Raw genomic sequence first — 17,975 nt, 5'->3', positions numbered from 1 at the left:
CTAGGGTATATTGGATAATGGTACACATCTGGCCTGGTCTTTCTGCTCTAGGGTATATTGGATAATGGTACACATCTGGCTTCTTTTGATCATGAAAAGTAACAGAAGCATAAACACAGACATACGTCTGTCTGGGAAGATAAGACTATAAGTGACTGTCACAAATTCTTCCCATCCTGGGCTGGATGTGCCATGGGGTTATCTTCTTTTCTAGCCTTTGAACTTGGGTATGGTGTAGCCTGCTTAACTGAAATGTGCCAGGCAGAGGTTAGAACCTTGTCTGCCATGCTGAGAACCCTGGGCTTACCAATAGGAGCCTGCTGGAGAGATCACATACAAAAGAAATGAGATGCCCTGGCTAATAATCTGCCAAACTCTTGAAATTCAAGTAAAGGAATGCTATACTGTCAAGTTCCAGCCAAGTTATAAACTGCCTGCATCTGTATGAGGGAGCCCAGACAAATCTAACCTGAGAAGCACTCAGCTGGTCTCAGGACAGTTTGCCAGCCTTGTTGCTGCTTTTATTTTAAAGATGCTGAGCATTTAAGTGTTTTGTTACACAGCAACAACTAGCTGACACATATACTAAACTACATGCACATGTGTACACAGTATTCAAGATACTAGCTTCTTAGCATGTACTTGAGGTAGGTGCATGTATTCTGTAAGGGTATCTAAGGGAAATGACACGACATTGGAAAACAGTATAGAAGAAAATTTCTCTAAAGGCAATGGAAAGCTTAGGAAAGTTAACTGCTTTTTTTTTACATGGCAGGTGCTATTGAATCAGGCACCGTGGTTACTATTACTCACTGAGAAAGGCAGATAGGGCCGGGCGGTGGTTGCGCACGCCTTTAATCCCAGCACTTGGGAGACAGAGACAGGTGGATTTCTGAATTCGAGGCCAGCCTGGTCTACACCGTGAGTTCCAGGACAGCCAGGACTACACAGAGAAACCCTGTCTTGAAAAAAACAAAGAGAGAGAGAGAGAGAGAGAGAGAAGAGAGAGAGAGAGAGAGAGAGAGAGAGAGAGAGAGAGAGAGAGAAAGGCAGATGGTCTGAGTCTTGCTCTAGTCAACCAGACACTAGGGAAACAGTCTTTGTGGTTGCTCGCAGTTGGCCTTGCCTTTCTTCCCTGACAGGATTCTGTACCCCAAGTATACAGTGCATGAAGAGCACCTTCCCTGAGGCTTTATCACCTTCCCTGCCCCAAGGCATATGCTGGCACATACTCAGCAGACCAGGCTTTCCAACAAACCACATTTCCCTCTGCATTCATGCATGTGTATATACATACATACATGCACTCAAGCCAAGTATAAAGATGAATTAGAAAGGGGTGGGACACACCCAAGGTGCAAAAGTCACTAAAGTGTACATGTTTGCTGTGCTCAAAGCCTACTTCACTAAAAGAAAATGCTAAAAACGTTACAATAAAAAGCTCAAGCATACGCCCGGTGGCAGTGGTGATGCACACCTTCAATTCCAGCGCTCAAGAGGCAGAGGCTGGTGGATCTCTGAGTTCAAAGTCAGCCTTGTCTACAGAGAAAGTTTCAGGATAGCCAGAGTGACGCCCGAGAAACTCTGTCTTAAAAAACCAAAAACTGCACCAAAACAAAAAAAACCAAACAAAACCAAAACCAAAAAAAAAAAAAAACCCAAAAAAACCAAAAGCTGATTGAGTAACTTCAAAACTCTCCCCATACAGCCTGTCATGCTTGTTTTATCTCATTAGAAGAATACTGTATTCATGAAACAGAAAATCCAGAGTGGTTAAAATATTTGTCTGTAATAATAGCTACTTGTAGGGAAAATATTCTCAAGTTAGTTTGATACTTTAATTTTTTATGAATGTGGCTATTTTCTGCTCACGAGATTACTGTTTACACACATGCCATCCGTGTTTAATGCTAATTCACCCCATCTTCTTTTATATCTTCAGAGGTACAGAATATTTTTCACATAGTGAAAAAAGAATCAAATGTACAAATGAGAATATGTGATACTGCTTTGTATTAACACACTGATGTTTAGTAGATGCCATAAACGCCTTTTGGGACGACAGGTTTACAAGTTTAATGACTGTTTTGAGGGAACGGACTTCAAAAGCCAGTCATTAGGGGCGGCTTCATTATATATGAAACCAAATTCAGACAGACACATGAAAACTTGAGGCGAGCTGAGCTTTCTGGTGCGACAGAAACGAGGACACCCCAAGGCTCCTTCTTCCTGGGGTGGGGAGGGGACCCTTTTGTCTTCCTGCTCCTGAGGCAACACAGAGCCGAGGAAGGCTGTCAGATCCGTTGTTCTCTGACCACTAAGATAATGTTCTCTGCTTAACAAAGTGTGGATACACATGGCGAAGGCATCAGTTGAAACGTGATGGAAATAAGCTGGGGAGAATACAGCCCTCCTCATCTGCAGAGGGGGGGTGATGAGAGGAACTGCAGGGCGAAGGCAGAGTGGGGCTGTATGAAAGCCAGGGGCTTAGTAGCTAAACACCCAGGGCAGCCCTGAGTGGTTAATGCCAAAGCCTTTTCACCCCTGACACTTTGGGGCCAGTGTGGGTATGGTTATTTCTAAGGTTATTTGTAAACCTTACCAATTTTGCAAAGACGCGTATTATAAAACTGTGTATTTTGTTGCCAAGAAAGGGTCTAATTTTAAATATGATTCATATTCACCATAATGGAGAGCAAACTACATGAAAAGAAAAAAGTTTTATGAAAGCTGGGGAAATTTAAAGATACACACACACATACCAGCTGAGCTAAAGTTGGTGTGCAAGAGTATGTTTTGAAAGGGTGTGGCTTCCTGGCTCTGGATTGTTTGGAAACATTCTAACAATGCCAAATTCATCTCTCCGATATCCTGAACCCACTAGGAGCGGCTTCCCAAAATAGCATAACATAAGCTTTTCATATATGCAGAATCGACATCAGGCAATAGAGAGATGTGGTAAACACCTAAAAGACTTCCAAGTCAGATCCTCCAATCCACTGCAGAGAAGGTCTCCACACCTAGCTGGACCTGGAAATGTAGCGACTCTCTGGACACTTCCTGTTCTTTCCTTCCTCTGCTTGGCAGACCTGTATGCACTTTCAATTATGTACCGGAATTTTTTTTTTAAATTTGTCCAAGCTTCCTCTTATCTATTTCATCCTCTCCCTCTCCCACCCCTGCCTTTGATACTGTAACGCTGTGTAAATTGAGGCATTAAATTTGGCATTCCTTAGGCCACCGCCCCATGCAATGGCCAAGCTACTTGGCTTCCTCACAATTCACTTCCACAAGACAGGCTGGGTTAGAGGTGGACCAAGAGCTGGGTGACTTGGTTATTCTTGTTGTTAAGCTAGTCATGGCTCAGCCACTTTTTAGAGCCAACTCAGGACAGTACAGTAAGAAGCAAATAGGCTTGGCAACATGGCCCGGCTATCGTGAGTGTCCCTCAGATCCACACACTGTAACTCAGGTACCAAAGTGACAGACTGAAGAAGATGACTAAGTCATCAGGGTGGAATCCTCGTAAATAAAATTATGGACCTCAACGCAAGAGTGAACTCTTCTGCCTTCCATCTCCTCTGTTGAGTTGGGACACAAATTCTTCCCTCCAGAGGACCCAGACACAAGGCGCCACATTGGAAGCAGAAAGCAGCCCACACTGGTCACTGAAGCATGCCAGGCTCCTTGATCTTGGGTTCCTTGGTGACAGAACTGTGAGAAATAAACTTCTGTTGTTTATAATCCACTTGCTTTGTGGCATTTTGTTATAGCAACGCACACAAGTGAAGAAACACATTACTGCTTAAACAAAAAAGTAACTCGTGAAATGATATCCTATTTTCCATTATTTACCTTTTCGTTACATGAATGTAATTATTTAAGTAAAATAAAAACAGACCTGGTGATCAGAGGCAAGCAACAGTAATTAGAACTAATTAAATAATATGTGGAAAACAATATTTTAAAATTTTTCTGATTCTCTGATACAGCAATTTCCTTTAATTCTTGTTTTTAAATGTCACAGATGATTTAAATTCTGTTGGCTTTGTATTTACATGAATGTTAAGACCTTTAAACAGGAAACAAATATGTGAATAATGAAAGAGATACTGTCTATCTATTTTTAATAACATCAAGGAAAGAAGTTATCCTCTTTGCTTTGGTTTCCTGTAAGATAGTACATGACGCTCTGCTTTCTTCGCCTGGTACAACTTTCTGAGCAGTCTGCTCAGATAAGGCCTCTTTTCTCATTTCTCTGTGAAGTAAAACTGACCATGGTTACATAGAACGCGGTCTTTGATACACAGCTCTACTGTTCTCAAGGCCACAGGACTTCAGTCTACTGGTATCTCTCTGATGCCATAAAATCAAGCTCTCAAAAAAGCAGAGTGTGTAACTCCTCTAGTTTCCTTATTAGCTTGACTGTTTGCAAGCTTGAGAATCTCGTCTCAGTCCTCAGAGCGCGCTCTGCTCACTCTGAACCCATGAGCTTCTCATTGACTAGCGTCTATCCACCAGTTTATGAAACTTTTCAAACCGCCTGTAGAAGTTTCACACCTCCTACCCTCAGCTTCCCCCAGAGTTAACATCTCACGTAATTCTCCAACAACATCCAAACCAAGACAAAGTTGAGCGCAGTGATGCATGCCTTTAATTTGAGCCCTGGGGAAGTAGAGGCAGGAGGATCAGGAGTTCAAGGCCAGACTGGGCTAAATAGACCAAATTTAAAGTAATAAAAATAAAAATGCTGGGGGCTGGTGAGATGGCTCAGTGGTTAAGAGCACTGACTGCTCTTCCAGAGGTCATGAGTTCAAATCCCAGCAACCACATGATGGCTCACAACCATCTGTAATGATATCTGATACCCTCTTGTGGGGTGTCTGAAGACAGCTACAGTGTACTTACATATAATAAATAAATAAAAAATTTTAAAAATAAAATAAAATAAAAATGCCAACAACAAAACCTCATGAAACTGACATTGATACAATCTGAATTCAGATTTAGCCGGGCAGTGGTGGCACACGCCTTTAATCCCAGCACTAGGGACACTAGGGAGGCAGATGCAGGCAGATTTCTGAGGTCGAGGCCAGCCTGGTCTACAGAGTGAGTTCCAGGACAGCCAGGGCTGCACAGAGAAACCCTGTCTCGAAAAAACAAAAACAAAAAAAAAAATCAGATTTATCTATCATACATGTTTCTGTGTGTGTGTGTGTGTGTGTGTATGCCAACTTTATCACATGTCACAGTGGCAGCAACCTCCACCACTGCCAGCCATTAAGACACTCAACACTCAACCATCAGCCCCAGACTCTCCTGTGTTGCCTCTTAAGGCCACACCCATCAATTTACCCCATTCTAACCCCTGGGAACTACTAATCTGTTCTCCGGGTGTGTAATTATGGTAACTCATGAATGTTATGTAAATGAAATCATATAGTATGTCACTCTGCGGAATTGGCCTTTTTTCTTTGCTCAGCGGTAATTTCTTTGAGGTTCGAACAAGTAGTCGCATGCGTTGGTGGCTCCTTCCTCCTTATCAAAACAGGGTTCCGTGATATGGGTGTATCACAGTTGGCTTAACTATTTGCTCACAGAAAGATGTTCGAACAGTTTTAAAAGTTCTGTTGTTATGAATAATACCAATAAATGTGCTTACCAAATCCATTAGGAAAAAAAAATTCTTCATTCATACAGAATGAATGCTTGGGAATTCCAATCCTGAGGTGTCTTGCAGATCCACTGTTAGTTCTGAAAGGAACTACCAAATTGTTTTCTAGACTCTCTGTCCCACTTCATGGTCCTACTAGCAAGGCAGAGGTGACCCACTTTCCCTGTCTAGGTGATGGCTAATCTTGGTTGTCAACTTGACATGCTTGGGAAGAGGAAACCTCACTGGGGAACTGCCTCCATCAGACTGGCATATGGGCAAGTTTGTGGGATAGTCTCTTCATTGATGGTTGATAGAGAAGGGCCCCTCCTTCTTTTAGTAGCACCATGCCTACACACAGCTGGGCCTGGGTTATATAATAAAGGTAGGTGAATCTGGGCCTGGCAACAAGCAATAAGTACTTCTCTGCCCTCTCTATTTCAGTTCCTCCCTCCAAGTTCTGCCCTGAGTGCCTGCCAGGCTGCCTTTGATGACCGACTATAACATGTAAGCCAAACAAATGCTTTCTTCTCTCAAGTTGCTTTTGGTCAGAGTCTTACCCCAGCCACAGAAAGCAAACCAGAGCAGCGCCCTTGCGAGTACCTGGAGATACTACTGATTTTCCATTTTCTGGTAGGTGTATAGCGCTACCTGGAGTTTACTTTGCACATCTTTGATGTGTTCAAGGCCACCTGAATATCCCTCCAGTGATGTCTCACTGTCTTTTGTTTATCTTCTAACTGGGATTGTTTCATTTTAATCATTGAAACTTGCTTATGTAGTCTAGATACCAAAACCCTGTCAGATAGGCAACATGAACTAGTTTCTCCCTCCTACGGCCTGTTCCTTCATCCTCTCGGCAGCCTCCTGTTAATCAGTTTTAATATCTTGCCTTTGACATCACCCCCCAAGCACGCCATACCCTGTTCTAACTATGGCAGATTCTCTGTGGTTCTTCCCGATAATGGCTATAATTTTGTACTTTACACTTCAGTGTTTTTCATCAACCTCAAAACATTCTGAATAGATGTTAAGTTAAACTTCCCTGTCTCAGGGAGAGTGGTTTTAAGTTCAAGGTAATTTCAAGATTAAAAAAAAAAATCAATGCTGTAGTTTAGTTGAGAAAGTACAATTTAACCTGGGTTCCTGTTTTTTCTGTTTCTTCTCTTTTTTAAACACCAATGTCCATATGATGCTTCTGTCACACTTACACATGGCGTCCAACAGTCACCTTGTCCCTCTCCTGCTCCTCAGTCACTTCAGAAAACCAACCAGGCTTGTCCACCATCCATCCTTCCTCCACTTTCACTCTAAACATACCCCCAAACTGCCCAATAATCCTTTAAAGATACTGTTTGATGACAAACCAGCATTCTAGAATCATGAATTTGAAAATGGTGGCTATCTTCTTCACTCTGTGGAATCAAAGAGTTCAGTTACTAATTCTGCACTCTTTGAGGAAATGAAAGGGCCCGAGCTCACAAGGAGAAAAATCTCATTGCTACATTTAAAACATTGTGCCCTTCTTCATCATGTCACATTTGAGAGGAGCAAGACAATTAGATGGTAAAACCATTTTAGTTCTCTGAAAGACACTTATAGCCTGGCAGTGGTGGAGAATGCCTTTAATCCCAGCACTAGGGAGGCAGAGGCAGGTAGATCTCTGTGAGTTCAAGGACAGCCTGGTCTACAAAGCCCAGGACCACCAGGTTTACACAGAGAAATCCTGTCTTGAAAAACAAAACAAACAAAAAGAAGAAGAAAGAACGATGGTTATAGATTGGATAGAACTCCCAAATTTACATTTGAATCTGCTGAATCTGTAGATGAATGAGCAAAATTCTTTCATATTTGGGCAAGATTTCAACAACCATTTTCCTATAGGTTTTCCGAGATTTTATCAAAGTCAGCATAGAAATGAGAAAAGCATCTGACGTATCATTTTCCAAGTCAAAGGCCCTCAGAGCTGAGTCGGGGAGTTTCTGTTGTCATGCTGTGATGTGCAGCTTGACACAAGCAAGCAATATCCTCAGAAAATGTCACAGAACCAGCTGCCATCAGGGGCCAAGCTTATGCTTACATAGATCTTTTCTCCTGCTGGCCCCTAGGACACTCTTTGTAACCTTTGAAGCACTAAGCAGAAAAAGGGGTATGGGATGGAAACACAATCTGCCCAACCCCAGCGTATTCTCATATGTCAGTCATTTACCTCCCTGATACAGTGTGGCCACCCTTGTATCTGTCATTAGAACACAGTTATTTAGCCTTCAATGAGGTCTGGGTTATGTTAGCACAGGTATGATAACCATCACTTTAATTATCTGAACTCTTGAAAGCAATGATCAGAATACTTAGTCTTTAAGTATGGCAGGAATACATCCAGGCTACCCACCATCACATGATACGGTTTAGGCATTAACCAACCCAGACTTTCCTATGACTATAGCATGAGTCACATATGCTTCACTCCCTGCCTGTCTCACAGCGTACGTAACATACAAACTAAGCCTTCTTCCTCATGGTACTAGAGCTCTCCTCCCTGAAAAAAACCTTTAAAAGTAGGCCTTTGCTTTGTCTTGGCAAAATGAAACATCCCTTAAGGTCCTTCTACCTACAATACATTGAGGCTCTCACCAGGGGTAATAACCTGTCACCTGAAGGATGACTCAGCCCAGTACTTCTCTCTTCCTCCTGTTTTCTTCCTCCCTAAAACCTAACATTATATTGTAAAGATCTTGGTGTGTGTGTATGTGTGTGTGTGTGTGCACGTGTGCTAGGGATTCAGTGAAGGCCCATGCACAGGCTAAACACATGCCCTCCTACCCAGCCATATTCCCATCCCTGCTAGCATTTTCTTGACACAAAGCATAACAGCTAATAAACAGTCAAAGTCAAAGCTGGATTCTTAACACTCATAATTACAAAGCCTTTAATTGCGTCTTAAGCCCCACGGCTCTGAGTGATGCTACAGAAGATGGTCCATTGCTGGGAACTGCCAATCACTGCCAGCATCAGCAGTGGGATAAAAACTGCTAGTTTTTTTAGCAGTGGTGATAACATGACTGTGGGAACAGCTACTACCAGGGACAGAATCTGCGGTTGCCATGTGATGCTAGGCAATGTTGTTTTCAGCCCTGTGTTTTGCAGCTGTCTTTTGGGGTTTGTCTACCCCCACTCTGCCCAACCTTCAGTTCCCACTGCCAAGAGCTTGTGCTTTCTGTATTCCTGAGAATGGTTTCCTGGGAAACACAATTTTCAGTGTTAAAATCAGGACAGTCCTGGGCAAATGAGGACAGCTGGTCAGCCTAGTTACATATACAGAAGAGCCATTCTAGAAAGGCCTCAGAATAGGTTGGCCCCTCTCATTGCCTCCGGTTGTCTCTCTTCTTGCTGTGTTAGCACTCAGGGACCAGAGAGAAAAACCAGAAAGATCCAGAGTCCTGGCTGCTTCTCTATTTCCGCATCTCTTCTTGGTCCTGAAACTGCAAACTGTGTGCAGTCTCCTTCCTTTCTCCTTGTCCCAGGCAGGAAGAGGCAGAAATTAGAGGGACAAACTCAAAGCTAGGACTCTGACATCATACACCCTCCAGACACCTTTGGTCTGGTGCCAGAGAGTCAAGTGGCACACGGCAGCTTCAGCTGGGAGCATGGAGCACTGACTGCCCCTAGTCTTTCATTCATTATGCCCTTCTCAGATGCCACCTCATCTGCTAGCAATTTGGGATAGAGGAGAAACTAACAAAAAAGTCTTGGTCCTCAAAGAATCCAAAGGCCAAAGCGAAGTCCAGGAGATTAATTTTCTATAAATCAGTAATGAACCAGTTGTGGAAGAAATCATAAAAGCAATTGTAGTCACAACGGAATAAACTTAATTAAGGAAGTAAAAGTCTCCTACAATGAAATTATAAAACAGGCTGGTGAGATGGCTCAGCGGTTAAGAGCACTGACTGCTCTTCCGGAGGTCATGAGTTCAAATCTCAGAAACCACATGGTGGTTCACAACCATTCACAATGAGATCTGACGCTCTCTTATGGAGTGTCTGAAGACAAATACAAGTGCACTTACATATAATAAATAAATAAAATCCTTTTGGCCAGAGCGAGCAGGGCTGGAGCGAACAGGAACAGAGCAAGAGAGAGAAGGGAAGGGGAAAAAAAAAGAAAATTACAGAACACTAATTAAAAAAATTTAAAGAAGACACATATACAAAGGAAATGGAATCTTTCACATTTGCAGATCAGAAGAATTAATACTGCTACATTGGCTCAAAGAGACTTGACTTGCTTTGAAAATCCAGTACAAAGTATCAAAATACTAATCATATTCCTCAAAAAACTAAAAAGAAAAAGAAAAAACTTCTAAAGTTCATATGAAAGCACAAAAGAACCTAAGAAGCCAAAGTAATCTTTTTTTTTTTTTTTTTCCAAGACAGGGTTTCTCTGTATAGCCCTGGTTGTCCTGGAATTCACTCTGTAGACCAGGCTGGCCTCTAACTCAGAAATCCACCTGCCTCTGCCTCCCTAGTGCTGGGATTAAAGGTATGGTCCACCACTGCCCGGCCACAAAGTAATCTTTTTAAGATGTTTTAAATAATGTTTATTTATTTAGTGTGCAAGTGTGTGTGTGAGTGTGTGTGTAGATCATGGCATGTGTGCATAGAGGTCAGAATCTAGGAGGTTCTCTACTTCCTACCATGAGGGTTCCAATGACCAAACTCAGGTCATCAGGTTTAGAGGCAGATGCCTTTACCTGCTGAGCCATCTTGCCAGCCCCAAAAGTAATCTTCAGGAAAAATAATAAACCTGGAAGAATCACAAGACCTGACTTTAAGACATACTACAGAGCTGCAGCCGCCACAACACCATGAGAACACCATAAAAATGGACTCATAGCCAAAATAGGGATCCTGGAAGTAAACCGACTTGTCTCCAACCAGCAGATGCTCCATAAAGGCACAGGAAAGAGGACAGCCTAGACATCAACCGGTGCTAGGGACACTGGATAGCTACATGCAGAAGATGTAAGTTCGAATGATGTCTCTCACCCTGTACCCCTCCCCCCACAATTGAAACTAGGTCAAAGAACTAGAGGACAGAGCTGAAACTCTGACGCTGCTAGAAGACATGTTTTGCAACGTGGGGACAGCCACAAATGGGATTATAGCCAATGAAAAGCCTTCTAGGTAGGGAAGGAAATGATCAGTAGGGAGAATGGACAACCTAAGAAACATGAGAATGTATCTGCCAGCCAACGCCTCACATCCAGAATGCATCAAGACCTCAAAAAAACAAAACTACAAACAGCAAGAACTCTAAGCTAAGAAATGGGTAGACAATCTGAATAAAGCTCCCCCCCCCCAAAAAAAAAGAAATACAAATGGCCAATAAACATATGAAAAATCTTCAATACCATAAGCCATCAGGGACATGCAATTTCTTCCCCCCACCCCCATAAAAACTATGAGATTCTATTTCAACTCTGTAAGAACGGCTATCATCAACACCCTACCAACAAATGCTGATGAGGATGTGGGGGAGGCAAAGAAACCTTTTATATACTGTTGGTGAGAATGTAAAGTAGTATAGCCATTATGAAGATCACTAAAGAAATAAAAATAAAACTACAAAATGACTCCACTAACCGACTTCTAGGTGTATAACCAAAGGAAATTAAACCACCTTAACAGACAAGAAGCCTGCACTTCCTAAGATCTGCCTCTATGCCCGTCTATGAATAATCAGAAAATGAAAATGTGGCATAAATACACAACGGGCTTTGTTTTAATTCAGCCATTGAATGTGATATCTCGTCATCTGCAGCAAAGTGGATGGAACTGAAGGGCATCATGTTAAGTACAACTAAGCCAGTCTCGGAAGACAGGTATCACATATGTGGAAGCTGATAACAGTGGACTTGACAGGACAACCATAATAACTGAGTTGGGAAGAGCAGGGACAAGAGAGTATGTGCTGGGCTGGGGTGGGGTAATCTGTTCAGCACACATGCATGTACATGTCAGGCCTAATAGAATGACTGAATGTCACAGGGAGGGAGGGGGAAAGAGCAGGTAGGAAGTGAAGGAAAGAAGGCAAGTTTTACTCCCATGGGGATCTGGGACGCACTTCCCTAGGATAGGCAGGAAGTCTGAACTAGCAACTGCATGCCCCAGAAGAGAAGCTCCTGCACTGCAGAGCTGACATCCCTTTCACAAGGTGCCAATTTGAGGACTGCTCTGGAAACAAGACGGCGGCGTCATTTCCCACAAGCAATGAGAAGCACCCGCCAAGAATCCAGGGTCTGATGTGACCAGACAGCACCAGGGGGACAGGAGCCTGACACTCTCCTTAAAGAACCTGAAGAGTTGGGTTTGCACTGAAGTCAGCCTGTGTAATACAGATCAGCCAGTTGTAGTTTAGCTGGTCCGCATCCCAAAGCTTACACAGCAGAAACACAAGGGGGAAATATTCCAGCAAAAATATTTAACTCAGTGAAAATAATTTATACTTGTTCATATTTACAAATAAACTGCCAACTAAGGACTCCTGACTACTCATTAAAAGCGGCCCACCCTCCAGGACCTGTACTTTGCAGGACTTGAGGCCCACCCTCCAGGACCTGTACTTTGCAGGACTTGCGGCCCACCCTCCAGGACCTGTACTTTGCAGGACTTAGCTGCTGTTAAATTGGCATAAAGTACAAAGCAAAGCATGGAAGGGTTGCATCTATTTATACGCTATAATTTTACTTTTCGGCTAATTTCAACTTTCCCTGTCCTCAATTAGTTTAACTTAGTGATGTTTTGTCACACAGAGGCTATGAAGTCCTGATCCTCTGTCTTAACTTGCTATCCAGGGGGCAGCAAAACTAATACACTCTCAAGATTCTAAGCAGAGAGAGAGTATAGCTTTTCTTTGGGGGAAAGTAATAGGAACTTCAAAATTACAGCTTACTTGGGCCAAAGAGAGTTCTGCCGGTAAGAGCTCTTGCTGCTCTTGCAGAGGACCTGGGTACCACTCCCAACACCTATCTAGTAGGTCACAACCCAATGAACTGTCATGTTCCAGGGGATCCAAGACCCTAACACCTTCCTACTGACCTCCAAAGACACAAAACATGCATGTGGTACACATATATACATGCAGGCAAAACACACCTAATATAAAAAAAGAAAAAATTCCAATGACAATTTTAAAATACAATTAATAGTCTGGCAGTGGTGGTGCACGCCTTTAATCCCAGCACTTGCGAGGCAGAGGCAGGCGGATTTCTGAGTTCAAGGCCAGCCTGGTCTACAGAGTGCGTTCCAGGACAGCCAGGACTACACAGAGAAACCCTGTCTCGAAAAGCAAAACAAAACAAAAAATTAATATCCTCAGCTATAATTTAGACACTACTGAGGATCAAATTATAATCTCTGGCCTCTATCTTTTAATAATAATAGAATATAATTATGTATTTATTATATGGATCCTAAACTAGATCATAAATCGATCCATTGGTATCCCTGGGGCTCCTAATCCCAGAAACTCCTTAAGAATTCCCTTAATTTCTAGAGGTGGGGGATAAAGTGAAGTTTTCTGGTCTGACACACATTGATTTTAAGTTGATATTATTATTATTTGGTGCTTTTTTTGTTTTGTTTTGACACAAGATTTCTCTATGAAGCCCTATCTATCTTGGAACTCACTCTGAAGATCAGGCTGGCCTTGAACTCTGAGATTCACCTGCCTTTGCTTTCCAAATGCTGAGATTAAAGGTGTCTGATACCACACCGGCTACTTTAATTTTTTATATGTATGGATATTATTTTGCGTGTATGTCTGTCTGTCTACCAGGTTCATGCCTGGTGCCTGTCAAAGCCAGAAAAGTTGGTGTTAGACTCTCTGGAACTAGATCACAGATGGTTGTAACCTGTTACATGGGCACTAGGAATTGAATCTTCATCTTCTGGAAAGGCAACCAGTACTCTTAATGGGTGAGCCATCTCCTTAGCCCTAAAAAGTGCTTTTTTTTGTTTTTTAAATTTTTATTACATTATTTATTTATTTATTTATTTGTGTGTGTGTATCTGTGTCTGTGTCTTTGTGTGCCACTGAACATGTGTTAACGTCAAAGGACAACTTGTGGAAATAAACTCTCCCCTTCCACCACGTGGGACCTGGGTATCAAACTCAGATTGCCAGGCTGGGCAGTAAAATGACTTTACATCCTGACCCATTTCACTAGCCCAAGTTACCCATTCTGTAAGAGAAAAACAAAAGCCTTTGAGTTTTGAAATATCACACAGAGTGTTAGCTTTGCCAGCTTTCTACTCCCTGTGTGTAGACAAACCCTGACTTCTCAAAAACCGGACCTTATCACTGTAACTATTGTTTTGTACAAACAGTGGTACTGTGAGGATTCAGTGAGCTTAGGGATGAGAAAGTACATAGGAATATTAAACACACACACACACACACACACACACACACACACACACACACACACAAGATCATCTGTTTGCCCAACTGTCCTTTGCTTCCTTTTCCGTTTGGCTGCAGGTGGCTCTTTATTGTCACTCTTACCTTTGATTATTAAATCAACGTAAGGTCAGAGAAGTTAATCACTTCCAAGATGACAGAAGTTATCATCCAGACTAAATTCCATTACTGAGCAGTTAATGTAGGCTGGGACCCAGTGGTGAAGGGCAGACAAAAAAAAAAAAAAAAAAAAAAACCCACAAACAAACAAACCCTCTGAACTCCCCAGTTTCCACTGTTGTGGAGGAAGAATCGAGACCAAATACATGCAATTTTGTATTGGGAGAATGTTCTAGAGAGAAAAATAAGGTGAAAGAGGAGGACAGGGAATGGGGATGGGGGTGGGGGAGGCAGGGGCCAGTCTGTAGATTCAGGAAGGTCTCATTAAGGAGACATCTGAAAAGAAGCTGGCAGACGGAGCAGTGATTACCAGGCTTTGGAGGTGGGGGAGGATGTGGTCAGTCTGAGAGGGGCAATCAGGCCAGTGAAAACAGAGACGGAGGAAATCAAGGAATCATCTGAGCTGGGCTGGATGTGCCTACCATGCTTTTCTCAATGTCAGAGGGAACACATTGTGGATGCAGAACAGAGGAGGTGAGAGAGCAAGAAGTCACACAAGGGCTAGCTGTGAGGCACCTTAGGTGACCTCTGCAGGAGCTCAGGGTAGCTGGGTCAGGCACCATTGGGAGAGGTGACACCTATGGACTGCCGATGGACTCTGAGGCACAGCAAACAGGGGGTGCTTAGAGTTGTACAGAAAGAAGCCAATGCTCAGGATAAGAGTTGCCACTGAGGTGGTAAGCCTGTGGGGACAGGCAAATGTGGGAGACTGCAGGAACAAGTTATGCCAGTGTAATGGTGTAAGGCAGGTGCTAGACAGCTGCAGGGCCCTGGGGAGTTGCCTGCCGGCTAGATGAAGCTGGACTTTAGGGAAGAGGTCTCTGTTGGAGAAACTGCTAATCATCAAGTGAACATAATTGGAAGCTGTAAGTGGTGTAAGCTCCCAATGCTATAAGGATAGATATGGAGAAAGGACCCAAGAGCAGGCTCTTCGGTGAACCAGTGGTGAGAGGCCCGAGAGAGACGGCAGGGTGACTAAGAATAAGGAGTCAGGAAGATGGGGTATGGTATTTTGGAAGCCAAGTGCAGAAAACGTTTGACAGAGAAGACTGATCATCTGAGATTCATGTCAAATGCTATAGCCGGGTTCAAAAAGGGAAGAGAAAACTAGCCAGAGCCGAATGGAACACTTCTGAACTTTCTATAAGGGCAAGATAAACCTATATACAATGAACTGAACTTGAGAGTGTATTTATCCCCACTGATAACTCACTGAAGTGACACCAGAGATACTATAATCACATGTTAATGCACAAGCACCCTAAGAAGCTAGGCTGCCTGGCTGAGGCTCTTTCTCCTCCTCTGAACTGCCAGCAGATACTGACATCAAAGCATAGTTTCTAGTTAATTGGTCACCCCAGGAAGTTCAGAGAAAACAAAAGCCCCAGAGACAGAAATCTCCCAGGAGATTGGAAAGGTGATTTCATCCTAGAGGAAGTCCTAAGAATAAACATGGAAAAACTCTGAGAGGGCTAGAGTGGACTTTGTGGGTGAGTTCTTGCCTATTCTGTGCAAGGTCTGGATTCCATCCCCCAACACAGCAAAAGCCAACTGATCAATGAACTTAAAAAAGTTAAAACTCTTAAGTGAAACAGAGAGGAAGAATCAAATTTAAACAGTAAAGGTCAAAATTCAAAAGTATTACTAATCTCAGATGTCTCAATTGCTGTTCAGACAGCAGAAAATGCTGGCCACATCCCTGTTCTCCATGGGTCTGCAGCAGGGATAGGTCCTGACCTTCCCATGTCTTTTCACTTCCAGCTATACACCCTCCTGGAACACAGGGGGTTCTCTTATCACCACAAACTGCCTACTTTCTGAAATTACCACCCAGGAACACACCACCTCAGCTGTTTCACCCCTGCCTTTGCATCTTTCTTCTCCTGCTTCCCACAACCTTTAATCCAGCGTCCACATTACCCTCTATGGATACTTAATGAGCACCTGGCCACACCCCCTCCTGTCTTTTATTTCATATTGATGGTCGTAAGGAAGAAACTGGGCCTTGTGTGTGTGCTAAGTACATACCTACCACCACCAGGAAAAACATGCCTGGCTTCCCTTCTCCTCTTTTTATGCCTTCAAAGTCAAATTAAAATTTAAATTAGAGGAGGGTATAGTGCCAGATGCCTTTAATCCCAACAGTAGGCAGATCTCTACTGAGTTTGAAGCCAGCCTGGTCTATAGCTAGCTTCAGGACAACGAGAGCTAAATAGTGAAGCCTTGTCTCAAAAATAATTAAATTGGCCTATGGCTTGCTGACTGTATCTTCCTCCTGGTCTTCTCTGATTTCTGCTTCCCAGCTCAGTCCCTCACAAACTGCTGCTTTGCCAGGTTCTCCTCCAGGGCCTGACGGGGCACATCACAGTCAGAAAAGGTGCTCCTCTACACCTGTTCTACAGGGCCACATAGAGAAAATCTGTCTCATTAAAACAACAACGACAAACCAACAGCAAAAATATAACATTGAGGTGCAATTAGGGTAATGACTGAGAAGGCAGTTTATAACTGTAAAACGTTCACATGGACATGGCTCAGTGGCAGGAGCCTGTGCAGTATGTGCCAGACCTTGGGGTCAGCACTGTAAAATGAAGAAAAGAAGCAGAGAGATCTCAAATTAATAATCTAATTCGACACCCCAAGAAAGCAGAAAAATATGCAAACCCAGCCAAACTCAGGCAAAAGAAAGAGAGTGCAAAAACTAAGAGTGGACATTCATAAGGCTAAGTTAGAGGATCGAAGGCAAAGCAGAAAGAGGAAGGCTGTTTCTCAGGGATGGGATGTCAATCAAATCTATGAACAAATAAAAAGGGGAAGCAAAACAATCGTCCATTAGGTATCATTACAGAGTCTATCAAATATTTAAACAAGAACGTCAGTCAAAATGCAAAGGGATTAGAATAGCTAAAATGATTTCGGAAAAGTAGGGATCAATCTAGCAAGCTTCAAGATGTATCATGGAGGTACAGTAGTCAAGACTGCAAACGTCCCTAAAAAGAGTCCATAGAGAAGTCAATGGAACCGGGAATGAGTCTGCAGAAGTATGGCCGCATCTAACAAAGGCACAAAACCAGTTCTGACGGTGAAGGAAAGTCCTGTGAAGAATTGGTGCTGGGATGACTGAGCATCCAAACAAAAACATTAGCCAGGTCCAGAACTCCACAGGCTTTATAGAAAATGGACCAGAGGGCTCAGTGTGAAACTAAAAAGCCACTAAGGGGTGAGAAAATAAAGAAAATCTTTAGTCTTGAAGGCTAGACAAAAATTAGACTAGACACCAAATAGGAAAGTACACAAGAGGAAGCCTAAAAAAAAGACTGGACAACATCAAAATGTAAAATTCTCTGTCTGCTAAATACCATGAGGAAGAAAATGTAAGCTACAAACCGGGAGAGGACATTTGTAAACTACGTATCTAACAAGACTAAAAATACGTAACGAATCCTTAAAACTCGACAGTAGGAAAACGCATTTCTTTTTTTTTTTTTTCTTTTTTTTTTTTTTAAAGATTTATTTATTATATATGAGTACATTGTAGCTGTCTTCAGACACACCAGAAGAGGACATCAGATCCCATTACAGATGGTTGTGAGCCACCATGTGGTTGCTGGGAATTGAACTCAGGACCTTTGGAAGAGCAGTCAGTGCTCTTAACCACTGAGCCATCTCTCCAGCCCCGCTA

The sequence above is a fragment of the Grammomys surdaster genome, unplaced genomic scaffold, assembly GCF_004785775.1.
Source record: "Grammomys surdaster isolate TR1022 unplaced genomic scaffold, NIH_TR_1.0 271, whole genome shotgun sequence".
Taxonomy (NCBI): domain Eukaryota; kingdom Metazoa; phylum Chordata; class Mammalia; order Rodentia; family Muridae; genus Grammomys; species Grammomys surdaster.
This window is presented reverse-complemented; position numbering follows the sequence as displayed.